This window comes from Myodes glareolus, chromosome 1, assembly GCF_982192425.1.
Source record: "Myodes glareolus chromosome 1, mMyoGla1.1, whole genome shotgun sequence".
In the NCBI taxonomy this organism is placed as follows: Eukaryota; Metazoa; Chordata; class Mammalia; order Rodentia; family Cricetidae; genus Myodes; species Myodes glareolus.
Genome location: NC_142026.1, coordinates 139,835,364 through 139,858,665, shown reverse-complemented (window position 1 = coordinate 139,858,665; position 23,302 = coordinate 139,835,364). Strand labels below are relative to the sequence as shown.

Genomic DNA, 23,302 nt, shown 5'->3' with positions numbered 1-23,302 from the left:
ACAAACTCTGAGTGCATCTGCCCTGTCCAAGAGACAGGCAGGCCTAGGAGTACCACAGCAACTTCTGGCCTGCACAACCTGCTCTCCAGGGCCAGACCCCGGGCAAGAAGTGACTGCAGAGAGATGTCCTGTCATTGCAAAGAAAATTAATAGCATAAAGCAGCTAAGGAGGACTCTGCATTTCAGTCTTTGCAGCAGGAAGGTTCCAGAGTAAGGAAGCTGCCTGCTCTGGGCAGCAGTGGGACTGGTGACAGAGCAGAGCTGAGACATTCTCTAGGTAATCAGGAACTCAGTGTCTCTGTGGGGCTGAGACGATAAAGAACAAACATTATGACATTAGCACTTCTGTAAATGGCTTTACTGAAAATGTACTGATGGTTTAGAGCATCTGCTTGATGAAGTCTGCAAGCCAATCGCCAACCCTGAAGGCAGTTCTCCACAGAGGAAGGAGACGCTGCCTGGAAGAGCAGGGGAAGAGAGGAAGGGAAGAGAAATTCATGCGATTTCTGATAAATCAAATTTCAGTCATTTTATTATATTCAATTTTTAAAGTTAAAGGTTTTTTATTTACTTAAATATCTTCTGTGGAGGCCCCTCCCATGCTACACCCAAGCTCTCCACCCAGCCAGACCTACTAGACTTTTCTTAAGGGTCTATCCCAGTGAGTCTGTCTGGTCCTCCCCTCCATGCACCCTTCCTAACCCCTAGATCTATCCCAACACTCCAGGCTTGGGTCACAAGGCCCATCCTCCACACTAGCCAGTCCTCTGTATCCACCTGACTTCATCCCACTGAATCAATTTCCAACCTCCAGACCCAACCAGATCCACACACATCCTCTCTTCTGCCCCAACCCGCTCTGTCCATATCAGACACAGAACTAACAAAAGTCCACATGCCCAAATCCCATTGCAAAAACATGACCACTGAGAAAGAGCAAACCAGTATCTTCTCTCAAAGCACTCCAGTCCCAGAGAAACGTTTGCCTATGAGGATGACCTAGATGAACCCCAGAACACGGAATGTAAAAGATCAATTACAATCTTCATCGAACTATTCAAGGGCTTTACAGAAGCTACCCAGAAACAGCTGAACGAAATGAAGGAGAAGGTTCTTAGATAGAGCAAACACCTGGGTGGTGCCCAAGAAAACACAAACAAATCCCACGCGCTTTCACCATGAAAAACACACAACAAACTAGGACTTAAAAAACATTGTGTCTACATGATTAAAAAGAAAAACACATGTGAATAAAATCACAGCAAAGATCAGACTCTGGCAAAAGACTAAAGTTCTCCTAAGCCGGGACAAGCCTCTTCCCACCTCCAGTTAGAAAAGTTCTACAAGTCCCAGCAAGAGCAACTAGGCCTAAATAAATAAATAAATAAATAAAGTCATTCAAAATGGAGAACTAGCAAATTTACCTCTTCTCAGATTATGTAACCTAATAGGTGGAAAACTCGAAGCATTCCACGGCAATATTAGAACCAATAAACCAATCCAGCAAAGCAGTAGTATGCAAACTCCACAAACAAAAATCAGTCACATCTCCATGATAACAATCAATAATATAAACGGGGAATCGATTTCACTTACAACAGGACTGAAAAATAAAAGACTTGGTAGTTAATAAAAAATAAAAGTCATAAACAGTGAAAACTCTACAGCATTGAGGGGCCCCAGGGAGACATAAATGGGGAGAAATGTACCATGTTCACACACATGTAAAATCGATGCAATGTTAGCAATGCCTGATACTGTGTGTAGCTTTAACATAGATGCCTACCAAAATGTCAAGGACTTACTTTGCTGAAATAGCTATGCTAAAAATCGTGTGTAATCAATGGGTATCAAATAAACAAACAGTATTAACCAAGAACAAAGATGAGGGAATCATACATCCTGATACCAAACTTAGGACGACCAAGTCACAGTATTGAAGACAGTGTGGGGCTGGCAGAGAGTCAGATATATAGATCAGTTTAATGAAATACACAAACCAGAAATAAATCCTTCCATACTGGGCCACATGAGTTTCAGTACCAAACTCCTTCCCTGGAGAGAGAATGATTTTTTCAACACATAATGATGGGAAAAACCAAATACCCACAGGTAAGACAATGATGCTAGGTCACTCCTAAACGCTGTGAAACGTAACTCAGAATGGACCTGAGACTGGCCTCAGTTGTGGTTTCTGTTGTTGCCGTAAAACGCCATGAACAAAGCTTGCAGCTCTCAGGCCACGCTCCATCGCTGAGGGAAGTCAGGCCAGGAATTCAAGCAGAAGCTCAGAGGCCAGAAGGGAGCACCAAGGACTGGCCTGCTCCTGGACTGCTCAGCCTGTTTTTTACAGCTTCCAGGACCACCCGCCCCTGTGAGCTAGTCCCACCCGCACCAATTAGGAAAACGCACTCCAGACTTGCCCACAGGCCAGTCTATGGAGGGATTGTCTCAGCCGAGAGTTCTAGCCTGTCTCAAGCTGGCACAAAACTCACCAACGTAAGACCTAAATGTAAAGCCCAAAGCCATAGAATCTCTACGAAACAATGGGAGTAGCAAAGTTTGCAACAGCTTCTTAGACATATCAGCAAAAGCATAGACATCAGAAGGAAAACCCTGATAAATCTGACTTTATCAATGTCACAGGCACCAAAAAATATCAACAGAGTAAAAAGCCAACCCACAGAGTAGGAGCAAGCATTTGCCATTCATTTAGCTAATGAAGGATTAATAGCAAGAATATATAAAGAGCTCTAAAACATAATGATAAAATAAATTATTCAAAATGCACAAAGGATCTGAGTTTTCATATCTACAAATGGCCAACAAACACAAAAAAGATGCATCATTAAGGAAACGCAAGCTGGCACTACACTGAGTAAGCTATTGAGATAGCTACTCCACAAAGAAAATATGAAATATCGGCAAAAATGGAGAAAAAGCAGCACCCCATGAACCATTGTTAAAAGTAGAAGCTGCATTGTTAAAAGTCCAATGCAGCTGCTGTGGAGACAATATGGTGACCAAGATTCCAATGAAATGGCCAATCCTTGGTCTCTACTCAGGAGCAGGAAGTGGGACACAGAGACACTTATAAGAGAGCCATAGTCCACAGTAGTTGCTCAGCGGCGGTAGGGCTGGGCCTGCAGCTCAGGGCTAGACAGCTTGTCACCGCAAGAAAGGCTCTGGGTTCAATCCCTAGTACTGCGGGGGCGGGGGCAGTGGAAACAGCTGAAATGTCTATTAACAAATGGATAGCCGAAAGGTGTTACTCCGCTTTTAAGGAATTAAACTCTGACAGCTATCACATGTGTGACCCTTGAAGACAGTAATCTAAATGAAAACCAGTCACAAAACAAAGATGGTGTATGACCTCCTTTCTACAAGGTGGAGTAATCAAACAGAAGGATGGAAGGAGGAGTGGAGATGCTGGGTCTGTAGGCAGGGAGAACAGGAACTGGGTGTAGGAGGCCCACAGCCCTGGCACTGCAAAGTTCTGTCCTAGGTGGTGGTGGCCATACAGCAGCATGGACTTAATGACACCAAACTGCAGGCTTTGAAATGGTCCACGCCATATGTCTGTGTTATACTGTACACCACTAAAATTGGGAAGCAGAGGCTAGAGACACGGTTCAGCAGTTGAATGCTGTCTTCGCTTCTAGAAGACACAGATTCAATTCCCAGCACCTACATGTTAACTCTCGGCCACTTGTAGTTCCAATTCCAGGGGATCCGGTCCCCTCTTCTGGCCTCCTTGGGCTCTGCACACAACATGCTGCACATACACACAAGCAAAACACCCGTATACGTACTTTATGAGGAAATATACCTTCTCCAGTACCCTGTCTACAATATCAGGCATTGACAAGAATAGATCCAGGATTAGCAAAATAGAAATTTTGAGGGCTAAGCCACAGTAATGGTTGTGTTGGGACCTTCCCGTGACATCTCCCAGCCTCCTCCTTGCTTTAGAGCTCACACATACTGGCTCACCCGATCCCAGCTCTCCACCCCCCCGCCCCCGCTCCCTGCTCAGGACTGTTGGGTCACAGTGTAAGTACAGCTCACTGTCCTGGGAAGTATGAAGACAATTGTTCCCAAGACAGCAGGACCCCAGACTCTCTCCTGAGTTCAAATGTGGCCATCACGTGCCCCAGGATGCACATGCAGGAATATGTCTGTGATTTATGCCCCAGTTCTCCTGGGAGGTGTTCTTCTAGAAGAGCAAATGCAGCTACAGCCACACAGGGCTGCAGGTGTCAATCCAATCCTACTGACCTCTATTTCTCCTGGGTTCACAGCAGCTACCTCACAACTCAGGGATGGCCAAATCAGGGAAGGCATGTGCTTGAACTGTTCCCATCACCCATGCAGTTCCAAAGAAAGATAACGTTGCTAAGTTTTATGGCAACATTTTAAAGCTGGTATTGTCTAACACACACTTGGCCACAGCTACTCACTAGAATTTATATTTATAATTTTATTTATAACTCCAAACAGAACACCAAGAGATTTCAAGGGCATTCTAGGACATTCACAGAGGTCAAAGATTTGAGTTCTCTTACACCCTCGCCCCCTCCTGATCATGAGGAGCCTCTTTCTGAATCCTTTGGACCACACTGTAACAAGCAACTTCTTCACAATTTATTTCAAGTCATGCATTTTGAGCATTTTATGTTTTCTGTTCATTTCCCTCTCAAAGTAGCCCTGATCCAAGTGTCGAAAGTGCTGTTTATGTTGCTAAGTACAGAAGAGGATGCACACACACAAGAGGAGCTTCAGTCGGCATGAGAGATGGCGTGTTAGCCATGAGTATAAAATAATAGATATTTATCAAAGGGACACAGAAATGAGATTGTGTGGCGGCCTGGTCGGCAGCACTGCTGTGACCGGACACTCTCCACTGTTTCACATCTGTGACAACTGCACACAATGTAACTATGGTGCACAGGCTGTGCCTCTCCATCTTGGGGTTTCTCATTTGGAAACGTATCTGTGGCCCAACCCACATGACTTAGCAAATTTGCTCCCTTGGAGCTCCAAATACGCCAAGTAGGTATAAAATAAACACTTCTAAACAGCTTACTGTGCATCAGCTCAGGGAAGGAGGTCTTACTGTGTGCCTCACACAATGTGACCACATAGGGCTGCCAACAGGAAGCTCCATTGCTTCTCCTAGTGTGACCTCAGCTGCCACAGGGCAAGCCTCTTTCTCTCATCATCTTATGAGATCACCAACAAAAACAAGCTTCATTGACAAACCCTGCCCATCTTTGATGTGGCTCCCAAAGTCATATATTAGGGTAGGTGCAACTGCTCTACCCTTGGCTGGCCAATTCCCATTCATCCATACCTGGACCATCTATACAGGGCTCATGCTGGCAGAGAGAGTCAGTCACCTGGGTGGCAGGCTCACTGACAGAACAGTTACTTGTATCTGTAAAATAACTGTCCCTGCCATAATTGCAGAGACAATTGTGCCAACCTGAAGCTGTGCCATGCTTGTATTTGGGCACCGATGGCAAGAGGCTGGGCTGCATAAAGAGCCTGTGCTGGGAAGCAGCCATTTCCCGCTGCCTGTGAGTCAAGACCATTGTCCCCAAGACCCAGACTGAGACAGTGTATGTGAATTCTGAGACTTTAAAGTTACAACATTCTAAGTATGCTATATAGAACCAACATTTCTCATCTTTAAACGATGCTTTAAATATGCAAGAATTATTTTTAATCCTTTGACTACAAGAAGCTATCCCCTGGCCTTTTAGACTAAAGTCCAAATCGCTGTGTAAATGTGAGTACAGTTGAGATTCTACTACAGTTCTACATCTACAGTTCTACACGGAGGAAAGAAAGGCCTTGGCTAATCACCTGTTCTTTATAATCCAGTTACCCAGATAGTTCCTGGAATAACAGCTCTCATAAATTAAAATTCACTTAACAAGAAAATTGCATTAAGCTAATGCATTCTTTCTCTAGTGACTCCAGAGTCCTCTAAAAATATTTCAGAGCCTCATCAGGATGGTAATTACATGGCTGAACAATAGGTGCCAAGTACATGGTGGGCTCAGGGGTTAGCGGGGAGAATATCTTATGAGACTTTAATCGTGGTACCTGTATGAAACCATTGGGAGGTGAAGGAAGAACCTCGGAAATTCAAGGTCATCCTCAGTTACATAGTGAGTTTTAGGCTAGCCTGGGATACATAAGATCCCTTCTCCTGTTTAAAAAAAAAACAAAAAAAACAAAAAAAAACCTAAGACTCAAGTAAAAAAAATAAATAAATAAAAAGCCCCACCCTTGCTCTCTTCATGTTGTGTGAGAGCATGCTGTGTGCAGTCATCTGCCCTCCGATGCAGCCCTGTCTCTTCACTAAATCACTCCTGCAGGGGGGACATTGCAAGACACCAAGCATGAGGTCTGTGGCAGCCCCTCTGCCCTTCTCTCCCATGGCCCTCACAGCAAAAAATCTCCTCTGGGGTGTTGGTGTTTAACACCATCACAGTGAAACCCCCAGCTGACATTGGTGTGCACACTGTCACGGTGGGAAACCTAGCTGATGTTGGTGTGCACAGTATCAGGGTGGGAACCCTAGCTGACGCTGGTGTGCATACCATCACAGTGAAAACTCTAGCTGATGTTGGTGTGCACACTGTCACGGTGGGAACCCTAGGCGACATTGGTGTGCACACTGTCACGTTGGGAACCCTAGGTGATGTTGGTGTGCCCACCAACACAGTGAGAACCCTAGCCTACGTTGGTGTGCACAGCATCACGGTGGGAACCCTAGGTGATGTTGATGTTTAATATCAGTTCTCTCCTTGTACACCAGGCTGTGGGTGGGAGAGACCCTCAAAGCCATTTCCTCTTCCCTGCAGCTTTATAACCCCTTCATGAATAACTGGAAGCTAGTGAAATATTTTAAAAGAAATTAGCTTTGCTGTTTTCTAATGACCCCAGGAGCATCTCAACTTCACAGCCGAGTTCCTGAAAAACAAGCCAGGAACTGTCAGACAGGTTGTGAACTATGAAAATCTCACTGAAAAGTAACTGTGCCAAGAAAATCCCTACAAAAGTCGGGAACTCTCCATCTCTGGTAGGAGATAATTGACAGCTCAGAGCAGGAGAGGCCTCGTGGGTTTTATTTCCAGACAAATAAAATAACTCAAACTAAATCTTAGACCCTGTGAAGTCTACTTCTCAATTCTGTCTGTAGTTTGAGGGAAGTATCCTGCATTTTCCCTGCCCCTTCTTAGCCTTGGATGGCTGACTCCACACAGCACTCCCCAGGACCAGACAACTACAAATCGAATTGTGTCCAACTCTAATTACAAGGAATTCATTCTGCATTTTGAATTTTGTTTTCCAAGTTCATCTGTGACATATCTCATTGACTTCCTAGGGCCACTATGGCAAAGAATCACAAACTAAGTAGCTTAAAACAAGAGAAATACCTTCCTGAGTTTCCAGACGCCACAAGTCTTAAGGGAGGGCATCTGGGGGAGGACTCTTCCTCGCCTCTGGCAGTTTCTGGGGTAACTAACACTCCAAGTGATCCCCAGGAGATTCTGCGCTGTACAAAGTCTGCACCCCACATACCTCCCCATGTCTCGCCTAAGGATGTCAGTCACATGCAGTCAGAACATGCCTTGAGGAGTTCTTACCTGAAGAGATCTATAATGACACCATTTCCAAACAGAGCCACAGTCTTGGCCATGGATCTTGGGGTAGGACCCCCAAGACATGTTTTTGACAAGGTACACAAACCAACTACAATGTATTACACACACAAAAAAAAAATCTGTGTTGGCTGTGATCAAAACCCTTCAGACGTCTTTTTCCTGAGTGTGCGTGCTACACTTTTGCTGTATCAAGACAGCATGGGAAAGAGACTGTTTTACTTCGTCTTCCCTTGCAGGGTTTCTTAAGCTTTTTCCACTCGCAGCCCAATTTTGCTCAAAGTTTTTACAAGACTATAGGTATAAAGATAAATTAAACATGATATAAACCAAATGTTTGTTGATAAATAGTAAAAAATATTTAGTTTAAAACATTTCTTTGATTTAGAAATAGTTTTGCCATTTACTAAAGGTGAAAGCAAATTTTCATACTAGAACTGATTGCTTCCTTGTTTTCTCTAAAGAACTAAACCCGGAGTGCAGACTCTGTGGGGTGTGCGGCAGCCTCAGCGTTTCTCGGCTGATCAATGTTTTCATTTTATTGACATAATCATCAATGTTCAAGATGCTACTCTGCATAAACATGTGGTACAATGTGGCAGATGTTTGCTTTGAGCCCTTTCAAAAGCGGTTGGGAAGTCTATCCTGATCCCAAGCCAAAACCTCATCCGGCCAGCAACCCAAACAGTGATTGTTAGGGTTCGTTTGCTTTGTCCTTTGTTTTCTGAACTAAGGGCCTATGTAGCCCAGGCTTGGTTTGAACTTCCTTAGGTAGCCGAGGGTAACCCTGAACTCTTGGTGCTCCTGCCTCCAGCCTCTAAGTGGTTGGATTATAGGCTTGTACCACCGCTTCTTTCCTGAAATAGCAATTTTAATTTTAAAAATTGAATTACATTTTATTTAGTGTAGCGGTAGCATGCAGGAGACAGCTCTCCACTGGAACCATGTGAGTCCTAGGGACCGAACTCAGATCTTCAGACTGTGCGGGAGGCACTTGCTGAGCCATCTTCCAAACCCGCAAGCAATAATTTTAGAAAATCAAACATTGTAACACAAAACAATCAGAAAATATATTGGTTTGATATTCACTCACCGAGGAATGATTGTGGGAAAATATGAAACATCTTGAAAACATTGTTTTCTGTAACTAAACTATTCTGTTTCCACAGGAGTTTGTAAACACGGTAGAAATTCCACAGTTCACACTAACAAGCGAGGGTCTCAGACAATGTTGCAGGGCCAACACACAGTGCCAAGCGTGCGGAGCACATTCAGAGCCAAGGCTGCAGTGAAGCCACAGGATGCACCAAGGGTAAGCGCTGCCACAAACACTCAGGTTCATGACACATTTGATTTCAAATTAAGTGTTGAGACCATTACTGTTGCCAAATTGTTCATGACCTCCACATTCAGTTCTGAGACCTGTATGGGGCCATGACCTGCAGTTTAAAAAGCTGGGCTCTGTGTGCCCATTGGGTATTTCCTTGGGGTCTTCTTGTACTGCAAAGTATAAGGACAGCTGGCACCTGACATTTTATCTGGTGTAGATCAAATACCAAATAAATATTTGTAAATGTATTGGTTGTTACTTATCAACTCCATGCTTTCAATGTGCACACTGTTTGCCATTATAAACACAGAATTACTTAATATATTTAAATTATATGTAAGGGCTTAAGACAAAATGTTTTTTTGTTTTTTGGGGTTTTTTTTGTTTTGTTTTGCACCAAGGTTATCATATTAGGAGTCCATGTAGATAACACTGGCTTTTTAAAAAGACTATCAGAAGCAACTGGAACTAAAAGCAACTTTAAATGTTACCTCTATTAATCAGCAAAGAAAAAGGTAAATATCTTAAAATCTAATTTAAAACTCCAAACACGCTTTGATTTTAAGACACAAAAGATACACAGCTTCCCGCTGTTCGCTGGCAGTGGAGTGCAGTGTCTCGGCAGTGTGGAAGGGTTGTGATGCACTCTAGAAGAGCAGGAAAGTCTCATTCTTGCATTGTAGGTGTGCTATTCTGGGGTCTGACCACGCACAAAGACACACTCTGGGGGAAGTGCCGGCACTCTCTATAAACATGGGCTTGTTCTGCAGCCTCTGTTCTGTGTAAGGTAAAACTGTTTCACCTCTTTCATCTTCTCTCTGGCTAGTGCGAGAGCCCGTGAGAGCCCAGGAGTTCACCTAGCAACATTAACGACCCCAAACCACTGCATGAAGTCTGCTTGCCAACACTTTAATGGGTGGGAGAGGGCAATGGCAATGGTTGCATCCAACTGCTGAGCAGCAAGGGTCGTCTGTTTGCAATTGGAGCCCGCAGTGTCTTAGGATCTACAATCTAAACTAAATCCAAATCCAAATGAACAGAGTCCTTTCATTAGCCTTGAACGGAAGACACACAAACATCAAATGCTTTAAGAGAAGGTTGCTGTGCAGAAGGCAGTGTCCCTGGGAGCTGGCACTGGCTCTGTTGTTTCAATCCAGGTCTTTCCCTAGGACACAGACACATATAGTTGAGGAGTCTAACTCCAATCCTCATCCATGCTACTAGATTCCTGCTCCTCCTTTAGAAAAGACCGTTTATATTCACTGTGCACAAGGAGGTCTCTTCAGTCTTCTTAGTGATGAAGAGCAGGGTGAGGGCAGGGCAGACATGGTGTGGAAAATGACACCAGCTATTCTCACGGAACTTGGCATCCTGCTGTCATGGTAAGCTAGTGTATCTGTTTCACCAGATTTGAAGTTTTGCAAACCTAGAGTGCAGTCTTTAGGAAATGTTCCTTCTGTGAACAGGTCTAAGGGTGCTCTCTATGAGCTTCCTGGGCACGCAGTCTTTCCTTCTGCAGGAATTACGATTATATTATCCTTATAATTGAACAAACCCCTTTTCTATTTGCCCCATGTTCTGATCCTCCTCTTTGGGTCACTGTTCCTCGGGAGACCCTGCCACCTTTGATCTGGGCCTCGCCTAACTATCCCCTCGTTTGCATGTCTCTCCCACTAGACCGTTCCTCCACTCCATCCTCCTCAGCCTCCGGTGGCCTTAGCACTTTGACCAGGATAGGAATGGTGGTTACATCTGTAGGTTACATCATGGGGACTTGTGAGCAGTCTGCTTTGGGGAGTAGGGAAGAAGACAAGGTTAGGAGATGCTCGTGTGCCTAAGCTATACCCAAGCTACAGTGAGTGCGAGTCAGAGTTACCATGTGCAGCTCTTGACTCCATAGAAGGAATCCATGTTCTGTGATGAGAAAGGTGTATTTCAGACGTCCTCATGTTGTACACAGACGGCACTAACTTACGTCCTCACATACACAGGCAGCACCAACTTAAGTCCTCACACAGACTCACGTTGTACACAGACGGCACTAACTTACGTGCTCACATTGCACACAGGTGGCACTGATTTATGTCCTCATGTACACAGGCAGCACGGGAAACCACAGCTCTCTGAACATTTGTGCAGAGGATTGTGCTCATTGAACTTTTAACTACATTTGTCATGAGAGCTCACATCAACTCCTTACCAAAAAAGTAATTAACCCACTTAGGAGCTCAATTATGTTGCTTAATTATTATAAACTAATTACTATACTAAGAATGCATGGTTTCTTGTTTGAGAACAAAATCTGCAGTCATGCGTTACCTAAATTCAATATAAGCAAAAATCAGTCACGGAAAAATTAAACACAGTGTAAGTCAGCGGTTCATCTCTGGGGTCTCAGCAACAGTTACAAGAGCATGGGCCAGGGTATAGGATTTCTCAGCACAAATCCAGAGATAGTGAAATATGGACCTTGATTCAACCCCATCTACTCAAAAGGCTTAACAAGAGGATAGAGTTTAGAATAGTATGAGTTACACAGCTCAATCCTATTTCAAAATAAGATACAGGACTGGGGACACAGTTCAGTGACAGAACACTTGCCTAGTGTGCATGAGGTCCTGGGTTCTAGCACCAATACTATCATAAGCAAAATCAAACAAAGAAAACATTTGCTAAGTCAACACAAACCACCACACACAGAGCACACATCTGTGCTTCAGCTGGTCCTTTCTTGAGGGCACAGGGGTTTCCTGCCCGTGTCTAGAGACAGTCTCGGCTGTCATAGCTAGGGGAGGCCAGGGACACTGCTAGACTTCTGCTGGTATCATCTGATAGTGTACGGCACATTCAATGGCGTTCAAACAGCCCCAAGTGTTAGTTATGTAAAGGCTAAGGACCACTGTCCACGCACTGATTCTGTAGTTCTGCTGAGCCATCCAAGTGGCACCAGCATACCGTTTGTGCCCAGTGCCTACTGGGTACTACCTCCTCTAAGGAGGAGTTCAAAAGGAGATGCCCGGATACTAGCATACCCCTCAAATCATATAGGTCAGATTAGCTATGACTTTCCTCTCGTAGTATCTCCCAATATCACCTTCCTTAACGGCCATCCAGTTATAAACCTAAGCACTGGCCTGCTGGCCTCTCTCCTGCCTTATCTTCCACACCCAGTGACAGCTAAGCCCCAAATCCATTCCGATCTGTTGGGGTCCAGATGGTCGGCAGTGCCTTTCTCGGCACAAGCCCTGACCCAGATGTGGCCACATGAGTTCAGGAAGCTGCAGGCATGAGATGAAGTCTAGCGGGAATGTCTTCTGGAGGAGAACAAGGCCACAAAGGCAGGAAGCTATGGAAGGAAGAACTCAGGTGAGGGGTCAAAGAGATGGCTTGCTCAAGCTCCGCTTGTAATGATGTCTCCAGTAGATGATTAGATAATATACAAATAGCAGTGGGAAAAACAAAAACCGTTCCTTCCTGAAGTGAACCCAGAGTCCTGTGTCTTTGTCTACCATTACCCTCTCTTCCAAGTTCCCACATTGCCTGAGGCTGTGCTGGCTAATGCACAGACCCAGCCATCCTGAGATGCTCGTCCCTCCGGGAGTATCTCCATCCTTCCTGAAAACAGGTAGTTCCCCGGATGGGACATGTCTGCCCCAGCTCATCCTGTCCACCTCACACGATGGCTTTAAAACTTCAAAGTGAATCCACTTAGAATTTCTTTTCAGTATTAGGACTAAATTCCATCTCCCTAACCTCTACCAAAATAATGTTCCATGTTGAAATCCTAACTCCCAATACCTCAACTCAATATGACTGCATTTGAGCCAGGGCCACCTAGGGCTAAACACGTAGCAGTGAGGACAAGGTGGTCCCTAACCTACTCTGATGCTTGATTAGGAAATCTGGACACAAAGACACGCTGGTTTTGTGTGCTCAGGAAAAAGGTGATCGCCCTCTCAAGGAAACCAACCCCACTGGTGCCCTGGCCTCTAATGTCTGGCACCCAGGACCATGAGAAAACAACCTTCCACTGTGAAGACCGTCTCTGGAGGCTCTGAGACAGACGCACAGTGAGCGTGAATCACGCCCGGCCGCACAGCTGTTTCCAGCCTGTTTGTTCACACATCTGTTTCAGCTCACTAGGAAATCAGCACGAGAACACGCATTTGCCCACCCTGAAGCCATGTGTGGCACACAGGGATAAGTACTTCTAGATGAATGGGTGCAGGTAACACATTACCAGATCCTATCATTTTCCCAGAAGGAACCATAAAAATGGATGCCGCCACAAACTCTAGAGTTCTTGGGTTGGAAGTTTCCTTATGAGCATTGCAAAGTTCTCTGAAGAAAACTCCCCAGTTAATGAGTGGGAAGGGGAAGACCCAGGTCAAGAAGCCCATCACTGCGGCAGCTGCAATCCTACAGCAGTACTGGTCAGTTTAAAATACAGGGTGGGGAATTTCCAGCCCCACTACAGCCTATGAGACCACAGCTAAACAGGTAGTCCATGAGTGTATACAAGCAACATTGAGATCCTGATTCAAAGGAAACAAAACCCAGACGATGAGAAATCTGAAGTCCTAACACCTGGCAGCATTTTTAAATTACCATTTTGTGCATTGCAACTGTCCCACGAGTTTGTGCATGTGTTCATATATATGCACTCAGGTTCTTGTCTGTGTCCATACAGATTTGTGTACACCTCCGCATCCGGGAGACAGCCTTACACATGCACTCCATGGAAGATGAAGGGTTAAATAAAGCATGTGAGTCTGTGGTGAACAATGACAAAGCCAGAATCTGACCTGCTGCAGTTCTGCGCCTGAGCAAGGACCACTGAAGCCTAGAATAGCCCATGCATAGGCGGTGGCTGGAAGGCTGTGTGGCTTAGCCGGTCCGAGAACCCCAGGCTACATCACTAGAGAACTCTGTGGCCATTTTCTCTTCAAATGAAACTTGAATATTTAACTGCGTCTCGAGTTCTATCTTTCTATTTGTTTGAAAACACTTGTGTATGTGCATGCGTGTGTGTCTGTAAGCACATGCATATAGTCATGCCTTTTAAAATAGGAAGAAATCACATCAAAACAGCTAAAAGCCAAAATATGCCAAGTTCTGGCCTCACCTGCTGCCATGGTGATCCCTGCCTACACACTTCCGAGGGCAGAGCTGAATGTACCCATGGCATCTCTGCACCTGGAAGCTGAAGACTGCTCCAGAAATAAAGAAATGTAAGTCCTCACTTCTAGATAATGCCAAGATTAAAAACGCTTTTGGCCAGGCCAGTCTCCTCTGATGTGACAGGTCCTTGACCTTTGAAGACTTCTGCAGGGTGTTTGGGTGTGGTCTGGAGTACCGGATAGCCCTTTATAAATACACTTACATCTCACAGTTGTGGGAGCTGGCGGTCACGAGGTGCCACCAGGACTAGTATTAGGTGACGGTCCCTTTCTAGAACACAGATAGGACACTAAACATGTTCCCGCATGGCTGAGAAGTGACCCATCTCTCTGGGTCGCTTCTAGGCCACCAATCCTACCCATGAGACCTACCCTTGTGTCTTGATCACGTGTTAAAGCCTCACCTCCCAACACCATCCATCTCCTCAGGAATGAGGATTTCAAGTCAGTCTGTGGAGGGGAGATACCAACATTTAGAGCACAACACACATGAACTACCCCAGCTAGAAAGAGCAAGTCTCTGTGCCTGGCTGCCACCCTACAACCCTGCCTTTCACACCAACAACTGTGAGAAGCAGAGAAAATTGGAATAAGCCGGTCTGAAAAACTGAATCGAGCCACACGCACCAATTAGTTGTTAAAAACATTAGGCATAAATAGATGTTCTTTTTTAGCAACTTTTCTAGGCCAGTGGGTATTTTAAGCTACTGAGGGGAAAGTGTAAATTTTATTAAGTGACTTGGATAACAGGAGCACAGAATATAAATTTTCCATATTTTTGTTTTTAGCTTCCAAATAAACTCCAGGTCAACGGGTCTGTTTTACATCTAAAACTCAATAGAATTTTCTTTGTTCTGTGGAAACAGAGGTCCATGCTTCTGTACATAATCCTCCAGGGGAGCATTTGTGGCAACCCAATGTCTCGGGCATGGGCATCATGCCAGCACATGGGCCTGGGGAGGTTCTGGCCTTTTCCTCAGCTGACCTGCAGGGCAGAGGACTCAAGGACCCATTACCTACTCTCCTATTCACAGGTAAGTGTAGTTTGCCTACTTCAAAACTTAAGTGGACAAATGGCTTTCACTGAGGATAGAAAAAAAACCTACCTTTCTGCAATTTATGAAACTGAGCCCTGGTGCCATCTCAGGGCAACATGTGCGCTGTATTCTCCAGACTCCAGAACTCTCCACTGAACTGTGTGTGTGTGTGTGTGTGTGTGTGTCTGTGTCTGTGTGTGTGTCTCTGTGTGTGTGTCTGTGTGTGTGTGTGTCTGTGTGTGTATGTGTATGTGTGTGTATGTGTGTGTGTGTATGTGTGTGTGTGTGTGCGTTTGTGTGTGTGTGTGTCTGTGTGTGTGTCTGTGTGTGTGTCTGTGTGTGTATGTGTGTGTGCGTTTGTGTGAGTGTGTGTCTGTGTGTGTGTCTCTGTGTGTGTGTGTGTGTGTGTGTGCCAGTTCTAGTGGTGGAATCAGGACCTTTGAAGGCAAGCATCCTACTAACAACCTGCATCGCCAGCTCTGTCCTGATACTCCCTCAGGTTGCAGCAGACATACCATTAGAGAGATGATGAGAAACCAACAGTGCTGCTCCCTGCATGTGCTGAACACGATGCTGGGCAGGATCTAGCAGTTTTCTGACAGTGTCAGGTAGGAATCCCAGGTACATTGCTGGATTTACCTGAGGCAACAGATGCCAGAGGCTGAGCCAGGGTTCTTACCCAGTGTGGATACCTTCTGGAGAAGCCTGGGGCCTAGACTTGGCACTCCAGGCAACCCTCCTCGCTGCTACATTACCTGCTACCCCCGAACATACACTCATGGCATCTCTAGAGTCCAGTGGCTTAGAAGTCAAAGAAGTATTGATCTTCTGTCTTGGGCCCATGATATCAAGTGAAACCAAACTCTCTTTGAGACACAGTTTGCTACATCCATCTCTTGACAAGAAAGCTGTCAATGTGTGAGTGCTCACAGTGTAAGGATGAAACACTGTGAGCTACAGAAAGCTGGCAACTTATTGGTAATTTCTGAGTTTTGATGTTCAATGCCATTTACATGAGCTATGAAGGTAAACAGTTTGAATTTATAAAAATTTTGAAACACTGAGTTATTTCATAAATGTGGTTTATGTTTTTTAAGACCCTACAATGAAACAAATTAAGTGTTCATGAATTGTCGAGTCAAGACTTTATCCACTATACCTTAAGGACCAAATTTTACTTGCAATTCTCATATTAAAATGTCTTATTACAAACAGATCTGCCGACGTATTTGAAAACAGCTTGCTGTCTTATGTAAGAGTAATTTTATTTGCCTAAAATGTTTAGCAAACGTTTTCTCCTGTAAGAACACAAATAAGGGCTGGAGAGATGCCTCAGGGGTTAAGAGCACCAGCTGCTCTTCCAGAGGTCCTGAGTTCAATTCCCAGCAACCACATGGTGGCTCACAACCATCTTTAATGAGATCTGGTGCCCTCTTCTTGCCTTAGGCATACATGCAGGCAGAGCACTATACACATAATAAATAAATTAATCTTTAAAATAATGGACACAAAGAATCATAATAGCAAACAAAGAGTGGGTGCTTATTGTGTGAGGGTGTTTAGCCAACCACTGGCACGGGCTCAGCTCATTTGATCCTCACAACCACGAGACATGCTGTTTGCGGGGGGGGGGGGGTGTTGGAGTCTTTGCAACTATAACTTCCTAAAGTTTCTATTTTTTGAGATCTCATGTATCTATGCCTACAAGGCAGTTCACATCAATACGTGCTTCTGATGGGCTCCTGTGTCCCAGGCTACCCTCCGATGGGCTCCTGTGTCCCAGGCTACCCTCCGATGGGCTCCTGTGTCCCAGGCTACCCTCCGATGGGCTCCTGTGTCCCAGGCTACCCTCCGATGGGCTCCTGTGTCCCAGGCTACCCTCCGATGGGCTCCTGTGTCCCAGGCTACCCTCCGATGGGCTCCTGTGTCCCAGGCTACCCTCCGATTTACGATACAGCTAAAGATGACTTTCAACTTCTGTCCCTCTACGTCTTGATTGGTAAGACTACAAATGTGGGCATCACACCCAGTTCATGCAGCCAAATGTGGGCATCACACCCAGTTCATGCAGCCCTGGGGACTAAACCCAGGGCCGTGTGCGTTCCAGACAAGCACTTCACAAACTAAACTGTTTCTAGCACCACATCAATGAACTTTGACAGATTCATGCAGTCACATGAACACAGCGATATCCCTTCTGTGCCTCTGTGGCCAATGTGCCCTTCTGTAGCCTGGACCTCAAGGATAGAAGGTACACCATGGGGTGATGATACTGACTTCTCTCACTTCAGCTGGCACTGTGGCCCTGTGTCACATGTGCCTTTGGCTTGGTCTTTCATTTGGAGAGGCGGAGAACAATGTCCATCTTTGCATAAGTTGATGTACATTTGAGCTGACTCTGAGTGCATGTGTGTGTGTGTGTGTGTGTGTGTGTGTGTGTGTGTACATGGCAGTATCTGGTGGATACACACTTTAGGTCAATATCTAAGAGTGAAATTCTTAGGCTCAAAGTAAGTGGATATTTACCTTCATAAAATACTTCCCAATTGTGTCCCAAAGTAATTTGCCATGTTATATTCTACACAACCAGGAAGAAAGGCCTAGCATACGATGCCTTTGTCGGCATTTAATCCAATATTTTAGCTTTAGCCACTGCAGGAGCCATGCAATACAATCTCAGTGTGTTTTTAATCTGCATTTCCTAAATTATTAAGGAGGTTGGCATTATCTGTGTTCTCCTATCTTCCTCCATTAAAATATTTTCCTCTTCCCCATCAGTGATCCCTTTACAGTCTCCTGGATTCTCTAAGGACTCCAAGTCAAAGTTACAAATCTAAAGATTCAATACTAAAGATCCACATAGGAATGAGAACATGTGCCACCTGTCCTTCTAGGTCTGGGTTACATTAATCATTATTATGTCTTCTGGTCACAAACTGCATCTTTCTGTACAGCTGAATAAAATTCCATTGTGATAGAAACTGCAGAGTCAACTGTAGGAAGTTAAGGCCTCCCAGGCACAGAGGAGCCAACCTGGAAGCTACCTGGTGCTGTCAGAGGTCCTGATCATGCCTAGCCAATCAGGGGCGACATTGTGCTATCAATGGATCAAAACACCTGAGTGCCGGGAGGATGCAGAAGATTTTGCATGTGAGTCTGCTGCATCCCTTTCGATGGACTCCTGGTGTCTATGTCATTGACTCTGAGCCTTCTCAACACCTCCCCCGAGGAAGATGATAGGGCCCATCTACATTCAACCATGTAGACAAATGAGGAAATATCATTTGTCTGCAGAAGGCAACAATCCTACATACACGTGAGATCTCTGATCATTCCTTTCCATACAACTTTTTAAACTGCCATTCTAAATATTGTTTACCTTTTCTTGAGTTCAATATCTTTGCTGATAAAGTGTACTAGATTGTGAAAGCAAACAAGAGAAGATCAAGTAAAGCTACTTCTCCAACCCCATCACCCCAAATCCCACTGTGTACGAATACTGTATTTCCATTATCCATTCATCGGATGATGGACATCTACTCTGTTCCATGTCCTTGCTATTGTGAGTAGAGCATCAGCTAACATGGATAAGCAGGTATCCCTGCAGCAGGAAGCAGGGTCCTGTGAGCACGCAGCCAGGGGTGGCATGGCTGGCTCAGACACCAGGTCTGTTCTAGTTTTCCAAGGCACAGCCACACTGGTACCCACAGTGGCCACACCAGTTTATGCACTCACCAGCTGTGCATGGTGTTCCCTATGCCCCAGGGCTATACCAACATTCTGTGTCTTTGTTTTTTTACCCTTAGCTATTCTGCCTGGAATATGACAAAGACTCAAAGTAGCCTCAGTTTGTGCTTCCTTGATGGAGAAATACAAATATTTTAAAAGTACTTAGTGCTTCATTGGCGCGTCTTCTTCCGGGAACTCTCTGTGCTGTTCAATAGCCCAATTTTTAATTGAGCTGTTTGCTTTGCTGGTGTTTGGTTTTAAGCTCTTTGCATACTCTAGACACCCATCCTCTGTCAGGTGTATGCATGGGTGGCAAACTCCTTCCCCAGTATGTAGGCTGCCTCTTCAGACACATAGCCCGTCCCTTTACATCTGCAGAAGCTGACGAATTTCAGGAAGCTCCGCTTGATGCCAGCTGGTCCCATTTCCTGGGTGATCAGAGTCCTCCTCAGGAAGTCTCTGTGTGAGCAGCTATCCTGAAGTGCACTCCTTACTCTTTCTTCCAGAAGCTTCAGAGTTTCGGATCTAACACTGAGACGTTTGATCCATTTGGAATTGGTTGAGGGTGGAGGTGAGAGAGAAGAATCAAGTTTCATTTTTCTATATGGAGATATCCAGTTTTCCCAATACCATTTGTTATGGCAACTTTTCTCTGATGTGTATTTCTGGCATTTTGTAAAAAGAATTCAGGAGGCAGTAGGTGAGTGGACTTAGATCTAGGTCCCCAGGTCTAATCCACTAATCAATGGACCTGATTGGCCAGGGCCACGTTTGACTACTCTGACTTTGCAGTAACCTGAAACTATGAACAGAAATGTCTGCAGCACAGTTTTTGCTGCTCAGGATTGCTTTGACTAGTTAGGGTCTTTCGTGCTTCCATATAAATTTTAAGATGTGTTTTCAATTTCTGTGAAGAACTGCAAAATTAGAGTTTGTATGAGACTGTATTGATCTGTAGATTGGTTTTGGTCGATGGCCACTTACACAGTATTAATCCTACCGATCCATGTGCATGGGCGGTCACTCCCTCCTCTACTGTTCTCTTCGAATTCCTCAGTGTTCTATAGTTCTAGCTGTATAGGTCTTCCACCTCCTTGGTTAGGCTTGCATATGTTGTGGGTCTGGGTTTTGTTGTTTTGTACTGTACTGTAAATGGGTTGTTTCCCTGATTTCCTTCTCAGTCCACTCGTCATTGGTAAACAGGGAGGCTATGGAGCATGTTAACTGTGTAATCCACCTCTTTGCTAAAAGTGTTTGTTAGTCTGTAGGGTCTCTTGACATCTGGACAGTGATGCTTTGAATTCTTGCTTTCCTATTTGTGTTATCATTTTAAAAACAAGTATCCAGTTGCTCAACACCATTTGTTGAAAAGATAACCTTGATGTCTGTGTAAAAATCAATTGAGCACAAAGTCAGGGGTCTCCTCCTGTTCATTCCTTTAATTGATGTGTTTATGTGCATGCCAACAGCCAACAGTCATAATTATTAAATCTCTATGCATGACTTTAACATGCTCAGTATGGGTTTGCCCACCATGTTCTTACTTTACAAAGGGGTAGCTACACTAAGTCCTTTGCACTTGCATGTAATGTCGAGTCATCTTAACATGTTCTGTGAGAAGACATGCTACAGTCTTGACTCGTGGGCACAGGGTCTCAGGGTCTCTTTGAAAAGAACTGCCTATCCGTGTGAGTTTTCTGAACACTGACTTGAGAACTTAAAAACAAAGAATTCCAGCATGGCTACACCAGCTTTCAATGCCACCAGCAGTGAGTGCACATTCGCCCTCCCCACAACCTCACCAGCGTCTGCTGTTGGCTATTTGGTTGACCGTCTCACCCATCCTAGCTGGGGTGACATGGGTCCTGCCAATCCTCTCCCTGATTGCTGAAGACGCTCAGCACCTTCTGGCACAGTTTTTAATCACTTGTCTTTCTGCCTCTTTCCAGAGTCACAGCCCATTCTTTAATGGGGCCATTTACTTTCTTGACTTTTTTTTATTCTTTATATATTCAAAATAGCGATCAACTGTCAGACAGATAGCTGGCCAAGATTCACTCCCACTCTGTAGCCTTTGTTTTACTCAGGTGATTGTTTTCTTGGCTACACAAAAGCTTTTTAGTTATTGGAGGTCCCATTTTTCAACTGTTATCCTTAATCCCTGAGTGGAGTTTAATTCAAAAAGCCCTATCTGTGCCAATATTTTGTAGGGTAGTGCCTGTGTTTTCTTCTGGTAGTCTCAGTGTTTTAGGTTCTAAGTTTTTATTACCTTGGTTTTTTTTTATTGTTGCTGTTTGTGTGTGTGTGTGTTTATGTGGTGTGTGTGTGTGTGTGTGCGTGTGTGTGTGTACTAAAGCATACATGTAGAAATCAGAAGACCACTTACGGGAATGTTTTCTTCCACCACTGGAGCCAAGGATCAGACTCAGGCAGTCAGGTTCGGCAGCAAGTGACTTTCCCCTCTGAGCCAGTTTTTGGTCCATGAGAATTCTTTATGAAGAATGACTTTCTCCCTCAACAGTGTTTGTTGTTTGCAGTATGCAAAACTTGCACATATTTTGTAATACTTATTGTTTAGTGTCATTAAATGTTGTTACATATTTTAAGTTCGAATTTTTGTTATCTACATAAATATAACTGACTTTCCTATATTTACTTTATATCCAGGAACCTTGCTAAACTTCTTGGTCTCACTAGACTGTTGCAGTTACCTTTCCTGCAACAATGGGCACATTGCGCAGCATCGCACCCTCCCAGGGGACACATCTTCTTGCTTGGGGTTTTCAGTGTCTTTGCCCCTGTGCAGTTCTTGCAAGTTGCCACATATTCTGTCACCTGCTAAGGAATATGAGGATGGTGCTTTCTGGGGTTCCTGGTCCTCTTCTCCATCTTTCATGATAAAGGAGACCCTGAGGACCTGGGCCACCAGGGGGTCACAGTCAGCCTTAGTGGAGGAAGCTTGGGAGAGTAGGATTCCCATCTTTCCCTAGGCATAACTGTCTTCTCTCTTCAGTTCAGGACATGCATGCCAAGTTTCCTGACTATCTAAGCGGGTGGTCCTTGGCTTCTACCTCTCTTCAGTCTCTGTGTACCTTCCCCTAATCCAGAAGTTGAGCAATGACTGTTACCTTTTTCTAAATACAGAGCCTATAGCTGGGAGATCTCCCTTATCTCAGCCATTAATTTCTTTAATTTCTACAACCTCTAAGTAGGATCCTTCTCCCCCTCATCCATGAGATTCTGGTTTCAAATTATAGGAGAGAACATTTGGGCACAGGATGGAAGTTCATGACTCTCTTCCACATAGGGGCACTCTTTCAGGCCCTGCCTTTCCCTGCTCCTTGCCCACACAGTCAAGGCTAGTGGAGAAGAGCTATAGACAGATCTGGGGACTCCCTGTATTAGGAACTCCGAGACTCTAAACTGATACATAGCTCATACTCAGCTGTGATCTTTTTTATCCACCATGATAGTGCTGTCTGTCACTATCCTGGCCATGGTTGACATCACCGTACCATGTGATTTCCTGGCCACAGGTGACATCACCACGCCATGTGATTCTCACATAGCATCCTTCAGGAAGGTGCTCACCTGAGTGCCATGCTCCATTTAACAATTCAAGAAACACGACCCCCTTTTAGATCTCCTGGCTCTTTCTTGTTGTTGGCTATGCTCAGTTACAGCTTTCTATACCCTAAGCTAAACCAGAACACCATTTTCCCTCCAAAGTGAAAATGAAGTTCCTGAAGACTAACAAGCAGAGGTTCTCCTAATCCATAATCCTGAGTTCGCTTTCCACCCTTTGCCAGTCTCGTTTGCAAATTCAGCATCGTGCCATGGCAACGCCTGGGTCATAGCTCAGAACCTCCGTCCTCCGTCTCTAGAGGTCTTTATGAGGCAGTGTGCGGCTGATGCTTTGCTAAAATTGCCAGTAGGAAATCAATGCCTGTCAACAGGGTTTAATGTATGTATGATTGAGTTTCTTAAGGAGGCATGGTGACATGCTGAGGACAAACGAACTTTAACTTCTACAGTGAAGTGCTTTTGACCTTCCTGACACAAACACAAGGAAATAAGTACAGAGTTTTAGCACCCATGTAAGAAGCTGAACAGAGTGTCATGTGCCTATAATGCCAGTATGGAGACTGTAGAGACAGGAAGACACCCACGGGCTGCTGGCCTAGCATCTAGCTGAATCAATGAGCTTGAGGTGCAGTGAGCGACACTGTCTGAAAAATAACGTCAAGAGTAATAAAAGAAGTCAGTCTCTGGGCTCTACATACTCACACACACGTGTATGCACACAAATAAAATAAAACATTAATGCATTTCACGTTAGCTTAAAACATG

At 44.7% G+C, this 23,302-nt stretch overlaps 1 protein-coding gene and 1 non-coding gene across 2 annotated transcripts in view; one reads left to right on the top strand and one right to left on the bottom strand.

Moving 5' to 3' along the window:
• The window catches only part of Rps6ka2 (ribosomal protein S6 kinase A2), a 268,826-nt gene that overhangs the window by 232,792 nt on the left and 12,732 nt on the right, over positions 1-23,302 (bottom strand). The window lies entirely within an intron of this gene.
• On the top strand, positions 18,460-18,571 carry LOC125392465 (small Cajal body-specific RNA 3). Its single transcript, XR_007229542.1, has one exon.